General features: G+C 36.9%; 1 pseudogene; it reads right to left on the reverse strand.

The window, feature by feature from the left end:
- Nucleotides 1-4,854: 4,854 nt before the first annotated feature.
- LOC143040476 (uncharacterized) overlaps nt 4,855-12,965 on the reverse strand; it is an 80,017-nt pseudogene continuing 71,906 nt past the window's right edge.

Here is a 12,965-nt window from a genome sequence, read left to right on the forward strand (position 1 = left end):
ATATTTCATTCTTTGATACTTCTATTTTTTCTATAGGGGGGACTTTTTCTTTCCATTCAATCTCTTCAGGTTGTATGTTCTCCCTTGTAAACACTGATTTAAAATGTTTGTTCATAATTTCCGCCATTTCCATTTCCTCAGTGTATTCAACTCCCCCTTGTCTTAATTTCTCCAAGTCCTGTTTGTTTTTCAGTTTATTGTTTACAAATCTGTAGAATAGTTTTGGTTGATCTTTACATTTTTCTATGACGTCTTTTTCATATTTTCTCTTTTCCTCTCTGCATGTTTGTACATATTCATTTCTATAACCAGTATATATTTTCCATTTTTCAGGTTTTCTGTCTTTTTTCCATCTGGTCCAGGCTTTGTCTCTTTTATCTTTTAACTCTCTACAACTTTTGTTGTACCAGCATTTTACATATTCTTTTTCTTGTTTTTGTCTTGGGACATACTTTTCCACTCCTTTTTTGTAAATTTTTGTCAAAATATTCCATTTCTTTTCCACTGATGTTTCTTCTTCGTATATTTCTTCCCAGTTTTCTTGTTGAAAGAATTCTCTTATTTTATCAAAGTTTGTTTTTTCATACATCATTCTTCCTTTTCTATATTGTTCATTTCTTTTGATATATTTTTCTTCATTAAGTTCCAGTTCAATCAATATGTGGTCACTTTTACCTATTGGTGTTTTATATTCAATCTTGTCCACTATTCTAGGTTCAGATGTAATTAATAAGTCTAGTCTCGATGGTTCTTCTTCATTTCTATACCTAGTGTTCTCCTGTATCCATTGTGTCATTGTGTGGTCAATAATCATCTCAAGTAGAGCGTTTCCCCATGAGTCGTCTCCACCCTTTACTGTCATTTCTTCCCAGCAGATTTCTTTGCAATTAAAGTCGCCCATCATAACTATTCTTCCTCCATCTTCCATTATTTTATTTAATGTTATCTTTGTGTCCTCTAACATACTTTTATGTTCACTCTCCTCCCATGAGGCTGATTTTGGAGGCACATAATTTATCACAACTTTTCTGCTCTTCTTATCTCTGTCTTCCACTTCTATCATAATCATCTCTACTGTATTCTTTCCATATATGACACCTTTCACGTTTATATCCTTCTTAGTCAGGAACATAACTCCACCCCCTTGCTTTTTCTCTCTGTTTCTAATCCAATAATTGTATGCATCATGTCCTACACTGTTGGGTGGTAGTGGGCCTTTTAATTTTGTTTCTACAATTCCCATTATGTCTGGTTCTTTTTCTTTCAAATAATCATTCAGCTCATTCAATCCTGTTATTAATCCATCTATATTTGTGTAAGACACTCTTAGTTTTCTGCCACTTCCATTGTGTTCTCTGTTTCCCTTATGTTTTTCTTTTGTATGTCGAACTTCCTTAGTTTCATGTTCACTACTCTCCAATAGAATCTCTCTTTCTCTGACTCCGTTCTGTTCTCGTTTTTTGCCTTAGCTTCCAGTCTTTTCTGCTTTTCTTCCTCTCTTTCCTCTTTATTCATTTCCCTTTTTATCCATATCTTTTTGTATTGTTCACTTGTTGCTAGTTTCCCTGTTTTGGATAAGATATTCTCTGCCGTTGTTTGTGACTTGAATTTAATCTTAATTGGTCTGGTCTTGTCTGTGCTATACTTTCTGAGTCTAAATTTCTCTTCGATTTGTTTCATAATTTCTGGTTCATCTTCCTGAACTGATTCTAGTAATTGGCTTACTTTTTCATTTTCCTCTTTGATTCTTGTGGTTCTATCTGGGTTATGTTTCTCTTTCATTCCTAATATAATTATACATTTCTTTTTGTCTGCTAAGTCTCTTACTATATTCTCCTTCTGTCTCATCACTTTAATAACTGAGTTTTCAGTTTGTTCATTCATTTGCTGTCTGATTATGTCAGTGAATGCAACCTTGCTATTTTCTTGAATTTTTTTCCAACCCTCCTTGTTCTCCATATTATTCTCCTTTAAGACTTTATTCTCATCTTTTACTTCTTTTAACTGTTGTTTTAATTCTTCAATTTCCTTAGTTAAGTTTTTGTTCGCCCTCTCTAGTTCTTCCAATTTTTCAATTCTTCGAATTATACTGTCAACATTACCGAACCTACGCTCCAAGTCCTCGTTCATCTTATCGACCTTCTCTTCTAGTCTTGTCAGTCGGGGGGGGGTTGTGTCCCCCCCACCCTCTTTAAATCCCTTGAAAATATTCTCATCACTTTCTACTGTATTGCTCCTATCTATACCTCTAATCTTCACATTCCTATTAGACATGTCGTCATCATCCAGCTCGTCTTGCGGTCGCTTGTCCACCTTTCGGCGGCCCGTCAGGGCCAATTCCTCCACCTCCTCATTACCTTCCATTTCCCCAGCAATCCCTCCCCCTCTCCTCTTTCCTTACTTTCCCACTACCCCACGAGCAATTTCCCCCCACCCTGCAAATACAAAAAGGCACTTCTCTTTGCGTTGGGATCCACAATCTGCACTTTTCTTCAGAACGTTCTTCAAGCCGTCCGTTCGTTGAAAGTGTATTTACCTAGTTGTATTTTACGGGAAGGGGAGCTATGCTCGTGGGGTCCCGTCTTCATATCTCATTTTATCTAAACTATTTTTAAATTCATGTATTGATTTTGCACACACCACTTTCTCATCTAACTTGTTCCAACTGTCTATTACTCTGTGAGGAAAGCTGTTCTTTTTCAAATCTCTTCTATAGCTGTCTTTTTTTATTTTCTTTCCGTGTCCTCTTGTATTTCTGTCATCCCATTTTATCAGATTCTCTCTATCAGTAATTTCTATGCCTTTCATGATTCTGTAAATAGCTATCAAATCTCCTCTCTCTCTTCTTTGCTCTAGTGTCTGTAGTTTAAGTTTTTGTAGTCTCTCTTCATATGATAGTTTTGAGAGTGTTGGTGCCAGTTTTGTGATTGCTCTTTGTATTCTTTCAAGTTTTTTTTATACATTTTTTTGTACTTGGTGACCATATCGTTGCTGCATATTCCAATCTTGGTCTTATCAGGGTGATTAGGATTTTCCTCACCATTTCTTCATCCAGGTATGTAAATGTCACTTTGATTGTTCTTATTAAATTATAAGTTTCTCCAAAAATCTTATTTATATGTTTCTCAGGTGACATATTATTCATAACAATGACTCCCAGGTCCTTCTCATTTTCTACTTTTTTTATTCCTTCTTTTCCCAAATTATATGATCCTGTTATTCTGTTTTTGCTTTTTCCAAATTCCATTATACTACACTTTTTTGTATTGAATTCCATCTCCCACTTCCTACTCCATTCTTGTACTTTATTTAGATCTCTCTGTAGTGATTCACAATCTTCTTCAGTTTTCACTCTTTTCAGTAGTTTTGCATCATCTGCAAAGAAGCTCATATAGCTTTCAATTCCTTCATCCATATCATTAATATATATAGCAAACATTATTGGGGCCAGAACTGTTCCCTGCGGGACACCGCTTATTACTTCATTCCATTTTGAGTGCTGATCTCTTATCACTACTCTCATTTTTCTTTCTTGCAAGAAGTCTTCCATCCAATTTAGCAATTTACCTTGTATTCCTCCTTCATATTCTAATTTCTTAAGCAACTTCTTATGTGGTACTTTGTCAAAAGCTTTTTTTAGGTCTAGAAATGCACAATCAGCCCATCCATCTCTTTCTTGTATTATATCTATTAGCCTTGAATAGAAACATATTAAATTGGTGACGCATGATCGTCCTTGTCTGAATCCAAATTGCCTTGGATTTAGTACGTTGTTTTTTTCCAAGTATTTTACCCATCTACTTTTGATAATTCTTTCACAAATTTTTGCTATTGTACTTGTTAGAGAGACTGGTCTATAGTTGGTAGGTTCTTCTTTATTTCCTCCTTTATATATAGGTACTATATTTGCTTTTTTCCAATCTTCTGGAACTTTTCCTTCTTTTAAGGAACTGCTTATTATGCTATGTATTTTGTCTGCCAGTTCATTCCTGCATTCTTTCAGAATCCAGTTTGCTATTTCATCTGGTCCATGCGATTTTCTGACATCAAAATTACCCAAGTGTGTCAATATTTCATTCTTTGTTACTTCTATTTCTTCCATAGGGGGGACTTTTTCTTTCCACTCAATCTCTTCAGGTTGTATATGTATATATATATATATATATATGTATATATATATATATATATATATATATATATATATATATATATATATATATATGTTACCTTAAGGATTTACATCATATTGGTATCATTTAAAGCATCACTATAAAACATATCCTGACCCTGAAAATGGAATCTAGTTAACTTTATTGTCCTTTACTTTACTGAATGCATCATTCAGAACATACATCTCACCTGCACCCTATAAGCCTTGTTCCAAAACTGATCCATGTACTGTACTACTAATTGTAAAGCTGTTTTCAATCTATATGTAATGCCTACAATTTTAATATTTACATGATTAAAAATTACTGGATAGGATGCCTGGGAGAAATTTAAAACGCATACAACACACATAAAATTACATCCAACCACCTGAGTGTAAGGATGCCCCATTCCTTCACTTTTCATATGTGGCCTGTCTCCCACTCCTTTTGTCGTTCGTGCAGACCCACTTTCCGTTCCCCCTTCCTCTATGCTGAACACTAGCTCAATCTGTGGTACTGCCTCATCTAAAGGTGACTGGACAAATTTAAAGATTATCAAACTTACCCTCATCCTCAGGACAACTTGTCAAACCTTCTGGACATTTGTGCTACCATATGCATAGCCAATGCAATTATGACCTATACAGTTGACAAATGCACAATATTTACTATGACAGATTTAGAAGGGCAATTAAAAAGTCTGTTCTAAATATCTGCCTTTTTATTTTACACAGTAATTTTCTTGACTTAAATGACCTTCACACTCTTCTTTTCATCTTGGATACAATACACCTGACTCCTGACATTCATGGGAGTTAGGGGACATTGAATAATTTTCCAAGACTCCTAGACCCATACCATATGCAAAGAAATAACTGTAAGAAGCACTTTAACCAGAAAAGTAATATTTAACACAAAATCACTTATGAACACTGGTGAACTGCAAATATGGAATTTGCAAATCTTGGGCTTAGGTGTACATATTACTTTGCCAGGAATACAGTGAAACCATGGAAGAAGCATCATTATCATACATGGTAGTGTATGGTTACTACCTGCACAGTTTTCATCAGTAGGATAATTTTAATGACGTCTGCAACTCCTTTCATGGTAACTGTTCTCAAATCTCCTGATTTCTCCAGGCTTTTGAACCCACTGGAAGTTAATAAGAACCTATGAATAAGTAACAAGATCTCCCGCAAAGTCCTTCAACTATAAGTACAGTAGACCCTCGTTTTACGCGGATTTTTTATGCGCGGTTTTGAATTTACGCGGATTTTTGGGTTTTTGTATATATATACAGCGGATGAGCAAGTGGAAGATCAGGTGAAGAAGACTGTAGCCTTAGCAAAGGAAGTTGGCGGTGAAGGATTTGCAGATATGGAGGAAGAAGAGGTTCGGGAACTGGTTCGTGGCCATGCAGTTGAACTGTCTGAGGAGGAACTGGTGGAACTCGTCCAGTCGGCCAGTGAGGAGGAGGAGGAGGAGAAGGGCAATGTTGAAGAAGAAAGCCAGCCACAGGAAGGATTAACTTTGGACTCATTGGCAGCCTTGATACGACAGGCCTCCGCTCTCAAGGCTGCCATTTATGAGACTGACACATCCATGGTGAGGGCAATTGCGGCGCAGAATGGCATCGACAGTGTTATGGCGCCCTACAAAGCCGTTTTGCAGGACATGAAAAAGCGCCGAGTACAATTGCCCATCACCATGTTTTTACAGAAACGTGGTGGTCCAGCTAATTCTGATGCCGAGTCCGACTAGACTGCTACCTAGACTACTACCCCTTCTACATATATTCATTTCATGCACTGTTTTTTCTTGTTCTTTTGTTTGTATTGTATTGTTTTCCTATTTTTCTATTGTATTATTTTGTTCAATATGGCAATTCATTGTGGAAATAAAATTATTAGGGTTCTAATGATTGTTTTGGTATATCTCCTTCAGTGGCGGAATTTTACGCGGATTTTCGTTTTACGCGGGGGTTCCCGGTCCCTAACCCCCGCGTAAAACGAGGGTCTACTCTAATCTTAACCTATGAATAAGTAACAAGATCTCCCACAAAGTCCTTCAACTATAAGTAATCTTAGCCAAAATAATATCTGAAGAGGGAATGCAGTAGTTGCACCAGAAGGGGATGTTAACTGTCTCAACACCTCCATTGTACTACCACCCCCTTTAGATTGACAAGATTAAGATTGTCTACCATGAACAGACATATTACCTGCAAAGAGTGCCATTATTGTTAACCCTTTCCATACAGTGACAACTATATAGGCGTCATGTGGCGGGAGTGGGTATATGAGAATGTCGGGATTGGGATCTAGATATATTTATTTTGTAGTTATAGAAGTGACCCCCATATTCTGTGAACTGACTTGATCACATTTTCTGTGGTTATCAATATTGAATGTGAAAGAGAACAAGTAACACAGCTGTAACTTTATATCTTATAATGTAAGTATTGATGAATTTTTGAACATCAGACAACTGATGTTGTCTGTGAGAATTTTACTTGTATTGAAGAGGTTTAGGGGGTTGTTGTTGTTCCCTAGACTGTCTGTCTGAGCAGTCACATCTCCGCAAGGAATGCCACAGCCGAAACTGGGTTTTCCCACAAATCCTTTATAGAGTGTATGTTGTGTTGTTTGCATGCATGATTGTGTATAATGCAGTCTTCCATTATGTGTTGTATGGTATGGGGTGAAGTGTTACCTCCTGGGCAGCTGTTCACAATGCGGTCATCCAGTCTCTTCTGGTTGCGGTTTAGGGGGTTAATTGCAATAGTTTTAACCAATCATCTATGTCCAAACCTTTAGCAACATTCCTTACAGGCTAGTCATGCAACATTCTTTTCTGAGTGGAGACTGATTTCCACCTCTTCAGCACAACTGTGTCCCCAAGGATTAAGTGCCAAATGTCAGCATCAAACTACAAATACCTGGTACCCCTCAAGTGACTATAATCAAGCACTATTCACATAAAACCAGTGAGAAGCACCATCCTGACTTTAGAAATAGTAACACAAAACATAAGACAAATATTATTTTTTATGAATTAAGTGTACTGTATCTATTAATATCTACACACAAACACCATGAACCATACATGAATTTGAAGATAGGTATGATATGTTGGAGAGAGGAGACAGGAACCCTTATACATATATATGGATCACAAAAGGTTGCCACTTACTCATAATCATACAGAAATATTGTGGATGAAATCAAATTTAATATGAACTGAACATGAATAATCTAGTGACTGGAAGTCATTCAGTTGTGGGTAAAGCCTCTGTCAACAGATTACCGTATTTTCCGGCGTATAGTGCGCGACTTTTTTCTGTTGGAAGGGCCTAAAAATGGGGGGTGCGCGTTATCCGGTGGTGCGCATTATCTACGGCCTACGATAAAAATTCTGCGGCTGTGTGTGTAATTTTTTTCACAACGTGACGATGTTGGCCGTTACAAAGTCGGGACAGCACACTTCTCCGTGACGTTCCATGAGAACAAGAAGAACAGCCATGGTGGCATGAAAGAATACGCCAGCATGGGCCATATAAATATTTGGTATAGGTAGGTATCTATCGAATCTTATTTTTCATGTTTACATAGGCCTAAACACCATGAAACATGATCAATATTCATGATATTTGCCCATGTTCACAGCATCCTAGTTTGAATTTTTATGTTGGCTTTGTTGCTTCACTTTAGGTATGGTACAAATTCCGTTGCGGCCATTCATAAACTCATGTCAAACACCTGACTACAACACCCTCTTTCGGGAGATATATTAACTAAACGTCACCTTGATGAGAGACTGTCCTATTTCACCACTGCCATTGCAGGTTCAAAGCTAAAACGAAACAGTCTGTAGTTTGTTTCAGTATTAAATCAAAAATGGTAAAGATGAATTATTTCCTTAAGATATAAAATGAACACTTTTTCTGTAAAAATCCCGAAATTTTTCTGTATATTTTACTTTCAATAAACTTTTTTTAGATCATATTTCCTACAAACTATTTAAGCTACAAAGTAATAAGGGACCAACGCACAACATGAGTCATATACCGGTACATGTAGTTCCGACTTTTTCTTAGTTGTGTCCTGATTGATGCCTAAACTGACACTAGTTTAGTGACAAATCAACAGATTTCCCAGCGGTGGCTCTAGCCAATGAAAAATACTTCTCCATGTAACCTCGTTCACATGATACTAAGTAATTAATCGCTGTTATTTCATTGGTTTATTTTTACTAACATTAATTATCGTAGTCTATGCAAATATTTGGGATCCGTAAAACAGCACTGGTACCAACATCATGAACGTTGGCCGTTTTAGCTCACCCGGAATATGCTAGATCAGGGCCGAGATTGACAGTTCTATTGCCAATCTAGCCTACACTAAACACCCTCTTGCGAGAGTTTGTTAAACTAAACGTCACTTCAGTAAAGACACTTATGAACCGAAACATAGTTTGTTGCTGCATGGCGACAAAAACTTGTACACGGTGATAAAAACTTGTACACGGTGATAAAGACTTGTAAGATGAATTATTCCCTCAGGATGGTGAATTACAATTTTTCTGTAAAAATCCGAAATTTTTCATGTACATTTTGTATTCAATAAACTTTTCATGGCTCAAATTTCCCACAAAACAATGGACCACCGCGAGCAGGAGTCGCTACATGCAGTTCACGAGCTTTAGCCACCAGTGACTTTTCCTGGCATGCACGTTATACGTCGGTGTGCGCTATCTGTGTACTGAGATAACGAAGTGCATGGGTGCGCATTATAACCCGATGCACATTTTAAGCTGGAAAATACGGTAGATATCTCATTGGGTCCGCTATGAACACTTAATGAACCAGTCAGGGCTATCAAATTACGATGGTTTCTCTTTCAAATAGTATGAGAATCAACTAAATCAATTAGTCAATCTATATATTGCCAAACCAAACGAGAGAACAAGTGAGTGCCACAACTATACAAGATTTTAAGAATAAACTGGATGCAGAGAGATATGAAAATGGGTCACTACAAGCATAGCTCTCGTCCTGTAAAATACAGTTAGGTATACACAAGAGTTGGAATACTGGCTTGCAGTACAGTGATGCTGAATTATTTCAGACCTGGGTGAGATTCAAACTCTGTCCACTGGAGTAATGGTTGCAAATGTTAGCATTGTCATCGAGCTGTGTGTGCATGGGTATACATTAACATTTCAATGATTACCTTCTCTGTGATCTGTTTAGGCATAGATGTCTTTGTTATAGCTTGTGATTTTAAAACCATTTACCCTTACTGCTATCATGAGAACCCCTCTGTGTTCTCACATGAGGACACTGGTGCCCTATATTCACATGCTCCATTTATACATACATACATACATATATATATACAACACATTCATGTATAGTTCAAATTTACAGGAAGAACCTGGTGTGCATTGGGAATACCTTAAAAATATATAATTAATTTCTACTAGACTATGAAGAACTTCAATATTTCTTTGTCACACTGCATGAATAAATGGGTGGAGGAAAGGTGTTATGTTTTACAGCAAAATAGTATCAAAGCATACTGCTATGGAAAGTGAACTTATTGGGTTAAAAAATCTGTTTGTTACAAAGATATGCAGGGGTAAAAGGCTTTTTGGTATATCATGTATGTATGAAAACTAATTCATAGTGTAAAAATTTATACATGTTAATGTACTAACTCTTCCTCACAGGTTTCATCTGAACCTAATTTTTGAACTTGATGATGTATTCTGGGTAATATTCTTGTTTATCATATTTCACAAAAATACTTGGGGCTGCTGCACTATTTACAGATGTATCAAAGCCTGATGGAGGTCTTGCATGTGTAGAGCTTCCAGCTGTCACCTTGCCAATAATGACTTGTGCAACAAACATGACTTTCTGATTGTTTTGGTCTGCTGTGCAATATCCAAGGGAAACAGCAGCACTGAAAGAAGAAAAAGAAAGAAATTATAAAAATTCATGAGATTTCATTTCCCCGTAATATTTACTTGCCTCCCTTACTACCCCAACTTTTCAATTCCCTCCTACATGTGACCCTACATACTTACACATCTTTACTTCCTCCACTTGCTCTCCTTTAACTTACTTCCAATTCACAGCCACCCTCTCTCTGTGTACATCTAAGTACCTTTGTTTTGCCCACTCACATACCCTACTGAAATCTGCGACTAGCTGCCTCAGAACCCTTTCAGGTTAGGTATGATAAAAACTTAGAGGATGGGAAATGAGATCCTAAGTGTTGCTCCTTTCCTGTATACTGCAACTAGGTAAATCTAAACTAAACAGACTTATCTCTCAAAAGCTACTACATTCCTATGTCCCCTTTTCTTTGCAATGTAACAAGCACTCCTCCTGTCTTCTGGCACATTTCCCTCCCCAAAGTACATATTAAACATAACTTGCCAATCCATTAACTGTTCCTAAAGTTCACACACTGGAAACTTACTGCCCAAAAGTGACTGGCAACAGTCCTCAGACCATCCCCTACATTTCTCTGGGAAGAAACTTTAGATAGCTGCCTGTGTATTAGTATGGGGATGTTTCTTTAGCATTAAGGAGGGGAGTAGTCACTGGTTGTCAACTCTTTAAAGTTAAAGTTGATAAAAAGACATCTTGGGCTCAGCTGCTGATACTCCAGATGCTGGTGGTTTATGGATTTTGAAAATGGGCAGCAGACATGATTTTTTTAGTTAAACACCATATGAGGACGGAGCCTTTATTTGTATGACGTTTTGCTTATTACAGCTTTTTCAAGTACTGGAAGAAGCTGTAATAAGCGAAACGTCGTACAAATAAAGGCTCCGTCCTCATATGGTGTTTAACTCATCAGTCTTGGCAACTGCCATTTTCATGAAAATTATTTTTTCAGCCATCCATCTTGCAGGATCATCACGAGCACTACTCATTGGTCCCATAAATAAATCAATAAAAATAAAAAATACATTCAGTATCTAAATGTATTGCAAATATTAATGGCATGTTCCTTCTTGCCAAGGAGGATGGCTGAATCAAATCATGCCTAGAAACCTAGTCTATCTTGCAGAGAACCTGGCTTCCAGGTAACCAGTAATGGCCTGTGGGCAGGTCCACAAGTCAATTGGGAAAGATGTTTTGTGTTGCTCCCTAGGTATCCATGTGCATAGCTCCCCTTCCCATAAGATACAACTAGGTAAATGCATGCACACACACACACGTCGGTCGAGGTGACAGCGAAGTTTGGACTCCGGAGTTATCCAAGAATTTTGAGGATCACAACGACAAGGAAGTACCTGTGTTGTATTTATAGGGAAGGGGAAAGATCATGGTGTAGTGGGAAGGTGATGAAAAAGGAGAAGGGGAGGGATTACTGAGGGAAATGGAAGGAAATGAGGAAGGGGAGGACTTGGTCCAGGCAGGCAGATGCCATATAAACAAAAGAAGGCCAGATGATTTCAGTGACGAAGAAGGGATTAACAAAAATGTAAAGATTAGAAATATAGATAAGAGCAGCACAATGGAAAATGAAGGTAATAATTTCCAAGGATTTAATGGGGGGGGGAGCCAACCCTCCCCGATTAGCAAGCCTGGAAAAAAAAAATGAAAAAATTGTCAAACATTGGGAGGATAGGTTCAGTTAACTCACGAAGATCACGCAGAGAGTAGAAAATTTGGAAGAATTAGAGAAGTTGAACCAAAAACTAACTAAAGAAATAGAAGTATTAAAAAGACAGTTAAAAGAAGTGAAAGATGAGAATATGGAATTAAATAAGAATAATAAAGAGAATAAAGAGTCCATAACAAAAGAAATATAGGGTTGGAAAAAAATCCAAGAGAACAGCAAAATTGCATTTAATGATATAGTAAAACAGCAGATGAAAGAACAAACTGAAGACACAGTTATTAAAGTGATGAGACAGAAGGAGAATATAGTAAGAGACTTAGCAGATAAAAAGAAATGTATAATCATATTAGGAATGGAAGAGAAGTATAATCTAAATAAAACTACAAGAATCAAAGAGGAAAAAGAAAAATTAAACGGTTTATTAGAATTAGTTCAGGAAGATGAACCTGAAATCGGGAAACAAATTGAAGAATGTAAATGCTTGGGAAATATAGTTCAGATAAGACCAGACCAATTAAGATTAAATTCGGGTCACAAAAGACAGCAGAGAATATCTTAGCAAAAACAGGGAAACTAGCAGACAGTCAACATTATAAACAGGTATAGATAAAAAGAGAAATGAATAAAGAGGAAAGAGAGGATGAGAAAACAAAAGACAAGAAGCTAAAGAAAAAAACAAGAAGAGATCAGTCAGAAAAAGAGGAATTCTATTGGAGAGTAGTGAATATGAAAGTGAGGAAATGGGTCATAACAGAGAAAAACAAAAGGGAAACAGAAAATACAATGGAAGTAGCAGAAAATTAAGAGTGTCCTACACAAATATAGATGGATTAATAACAGGACTGAATGAACTGAATGATTATCTGAGGGAAAAAGAACCGGACATAATGGGAATTGTAGAGACAAAATTAAAAGGTCCACTACCACCCAACAGCATAGGACACAATGCATATAATTATTGGATTAGAAACAGAGAGATAAAACAAGGGGGTGGAGTTATGTTCCTGACTAGAAGGATATAAATATGAGGAGTGTCACATATGGAAAGAATAGAGTAGAGATAATTATGACCGAAGTGGAAGACAGAAATAAGAAGAGCAGAAAGTTTGTAATAAATTATGTGCCTCCAAAAACAGCCTCATGGGAAGAGAGTGAACATAAAAGTATG

This window comes from Oratosquilla oratoria, chromosome 28 (assembly GCF_046742065.1).
Source record: "Oratosquilla oratoria isolate Oo_2021 chromosome 28, ASM4674206v1, whole genome shotgun sequence".
Classification (NCBI taxonomy): Eukaryota; Metazoa; Arthropoda; class Malacostraca; order Stomatopoda; family Squillidae; genus Oratosquilla; species Oratosquilla oratoria.